Source organism: Theropithecus gelada, chromosome 5, assembly GCF_003255815.1.
Source record: "Theropithecus gelada isolate Dixy chromosome 5, Tgel_1.0, whole genome shotgun sequence".
Classification (NCBI taxonomy): domain Eukaryota; kingdom Metazoa; phylum Chordata; class Mammalia; order Primates; family Cercopithecidae; genus Theropithecus; species Theropithecus gelada.
Window position 1 is genome coordinate 153,152,091 of NC_037672.1, and position 3,844 is coordinate 153,155,934.

Sequence of the window (3,844 nt, forward strand, 5' to 3'; positions counted from 1 at the left end):
TTTGTTATGCTCCTGGCTAATCAGGGGAGCTTAGGAGTGGGAAGATGTATCCAATTATTTCCACAGGTATTTGCTGAGTGTCTGTCACTTCCCCTGCACTGGAGAGGCTTCTGGAAGGCTATATAAAATGATTAGCTGCCAACTTCCTTAGAAGGGATAACAGTTTAATCACAATGCTACATGAATACACTTGAAACATGATAGTAGTTTGGGTGCTAAAGGAATTCAGAGAAATGATAAATTTGTGTTGACATGACAAAAAGTATCTGAAGATGGCAGGATCTGAGTCAGATTTTAGAGGATGCATGTAAGAGAAAGGTAAAGTGTTTGTAAGGCACAGGGAGGCCATGAACAGGGAGAGCTATCACACATCCCATTTTGTCTGGAATATACCTAGATATGACTGTTGTCCCATTCTAATTTTTAATAGCTTCCTCTTTCACTCTCAGAAATGTCTCACTTGCACAATAGATGATATATATTTTCATGAGCAGGTCTTATCAATGGGATAGTGTATTACCAGGATAACTAAAGGAGAAATACTTTTGGGGGAATAGAGGATCATAAGGTTGGATTGAGGGAGTTGAGCCGGGTTATATGGGTTCCTATGTTTAGACAGGATGGGGTAGATAAGAGGAAAATGACTTATTTTTGAGTTGAGTAGATGGCATAATAAAAGTGATCTTGAGAGATTAATCTAGTATAAAGTAACAATAATTAATTGCATGTGTATATTTCTCTTTATTACTTAGACCCTGGCTTACTTAATACCAAAAGATAGCATACTCCATGAAGCCTTGAGAAAAGAACATCAACTTTATATCTGTAACTGTATCTTTGTTCAGTTACTTTCTGTCTTTACATATTTAGCCATGCACCATCTTGAGGACCTTTAAATGATTAGATATTCCTGCAGCCAATTAAGCTGACTGAGTTCCTTTCCTCATGGGGGCCCAGTGTGCAATGGCTGCAAACAGCAGCTTCCCCGGTAGTGATGCAGCCTGTTTGTTGTATGTATTGCTCTAAGGGACCTTGGAGACAGTCGTTTCAGATGGATGTTCATGTTTCTGACCTTGCACTACCCCAGTGTAGGCTCCAAACAGGCATGCGAGGTGCCATTGGAAAGCCCCAGTGCACTGTGGCCAGGGTTCACATTGGCCAAGTTATGTCCACCCGCACCAAGCTGCAGAACAAGGAGCATGTGATTGAGGCCCTGTGCAAGGCCAAGTTCAAGCTCCCCAGCCGCCAGAAGATCCACATCTCAAAGAAGTGGGGCTTCACCAAGTTCAGTGCCAATGAATTTGCAGACATGGTGGCTGAGAAGCGGCTCATCCCAGATGGGTCAAGTACGTTCCCAATCATGGCGCTCTGGACAAGTGGCAGGCCCTGCACTCATGAGGGCTTCCACTGTGCTGCCCCCTCCTAATACTCACCAATAAATTCTACTTCCTGTCCACCTAAAAAAAAAAAAAATGCTTTCACTTCAATTACCCCTCTTTCTTACGTACTTTAAGTCTGTTATTTTAATTTTATCCTGATTCCCTCAATAAATATTATTAGTATTTTTTTTTAAAAAATGATTAGATATTATGAGGAGAGAAATACTAAATGTGATGAAAATATAACACATTTCCTAAAAATGGTGCTGTTCCTATTTTTACTGATAGTTTCTTAGTTTATAATATACTTTAAAAAATAACTTTTGGAGCCTATAGTCATGGAGATTATGAAGGTTTCTACTCTGGAATCCATCTGTGAAGAATTGACAGCAGTGTGCAGGAAAATGGTGAGTCATAATCCTGTATGAATAATCCCAACAATGATGTAAGATACAATAAGTAGAAGAAAGGAGAAAGAACAAAAATGACTCTCACCTATTTCTAGCCATTAATATAAGAAAAATTTTGGTGAGATTCATCGGTTTGGGCCATTTAAAATAAATGCACTGTACATTAACAGGTGGTTTACTTGAACAATAAAAGTGCCACTTGTTGAGCACCTAGTTCATGTGCAGTAATCTTTTAAAAAAACCCTACTAGGTAGTATTAGTGTCCACATTTTACAAGTGAGGACATAGCAGCTGAAAGTGGTGGAGTATCTGGCCCAGTGTCACTCAATATGTGGAGCAGTCAAGACATAGACTAAGGGGCTTTTCACCTGCAGAGTTCATTCAACCACATCACCCAGGCATCTCTGCATCTGAGATGAAATATTCAGGCTGGCCAAGACTTTCAAATATTAAAGAAAGTATGTTACTGAGAAAGATTTAGAAAACTGCGTCTTCAGAATATTATCAGTAACTTGACGGTTAGAACAATTAGGGCAGAATTCAAGGCTGAAAGATGGTTATGTAACAATTTTTTATAACCGTATACTAATTTTAGATGGATTTCTTATGAAGAGCTGTAAGAACATGCCAGTTGAGGAGGCTATGTTGACAGAGCACTACAATCTATGACAGTCACTTTACTCATTTAATATTATAACTCATGATTCTAAATGATAGAAGCTCATCATGTTGAGCTTCCAAATCTTTAAATCCAGTATAACATTAGTTAAAATTACAAGTTATTTCTTGGAACCTCATAAAATCACTATAGTTTCTCTGGAAAAGTAGACATTCGTGAATAATTATTATAAAATTCTGAGGGAGAAAACCAAAATGAAAGTAATGGTTTGCCTGCCTAGCAAATGCTTCAATATACTTTATATCTCACCTGGACTTAGCAACATGGTATCACAGCACCAATTCCCAGGTCCAAGTAGAGAGATCAGAAAGATAGGGGAAGAGAAGCATTACAAACCAAGGGCGAATACAAAGATTATTCAGCAAATTGTGCTGGGCCAAATGACTTACTACTTGGAAATAAGTAAAATTGTATCCTCAGATCAGTCTTTATAACAAAATGCCAGGTGCATAAAAATTTTCAAAGGTAAAAATGGATCATAAAACTTTCAGAAGAGAGGTACTTTTTTGTTTTGTATAATCTTGGCGTAGGGCATGAAACCCAGAAATAATAAAAAATAAAAAAATGTTTATAATATTTCTTTTTTTTTTTTTTTTTTTTTTTTTGAGACGGAGTCTCGCTTTGTCACCCAGGCTGGAGTGCAGTGGCGCGATCTCGGCTCACTGCAAGCTCCGCCTCCCGGGTTTACGCCATTCTCCTGCCTCAGCCTCCGAGTAGCTGGGACTACAGGCGCCCGCCACCACGCCCGGCTAGTTTTTTTTTGTATTTTTAGTAGAGACGGGGTTTCACCATGTTAGCCAGGATGGTCTCGATCTCCTGACCTCGTGATCCACCCGCCTCGGCCTCCCAAAGTGCTGGGATTACAGGCTTGAGCCACCGCGCCCGGCTATAATATTTCTTTAAAAATTTACATTTGGAAAAATAATTCCATCAGCAAAAATACAAAATTTGGAAAATGCAAAAAGTATAAATTTCAAAACATACAAACTATTCAATTTGTATATACAGTATGCAAACCAATATCTTTTATAAAAGAAAGTACTTATAAATCAGAAGGAAAAGGGTCAAGCTTCTATAGTTTTTTTTTAAAGAATGAAAGGTAAGGACAGAATAATGAATAGTGTCAATCAAAAGGAAATCAATATAAATTTATACAATAATGAAATATTGCTATTGCTATCATTATTGCTATTTCATATGCTATTCAGTTATGAAATCTGCAGAGAATACACAAATTGATAAGACTCAGTATTAGAATTATTTGGACAAATCAGAATTACCATAAAACGTTCATGGGAAGGTAATTTATTGATCAGTAACTATAAATACTTAAAATGTTCAAACAATTTGATGTATTAATTTCATTAAAAATTTTG

The 3,844-nt window shown here is 37.4% G+C and overlaps 1 non-coding gene across 1 annotated transcript; it reads left to right on the top strand.

Moving 5' to 3' along the window:
* Positions 1–910: 910 nt before the first annotated feature.
* On the top strand, positions 911–1,044 carry LOC112625605. The gene has a single exon (XR_003119687.1). It is a non-coding gene; the product is annotated as a small nucleolar RNA SNORA70 (small nucleolar RNA).
* Positions 1,045–3,844: the final 2,800 nt, after the last annotated feature.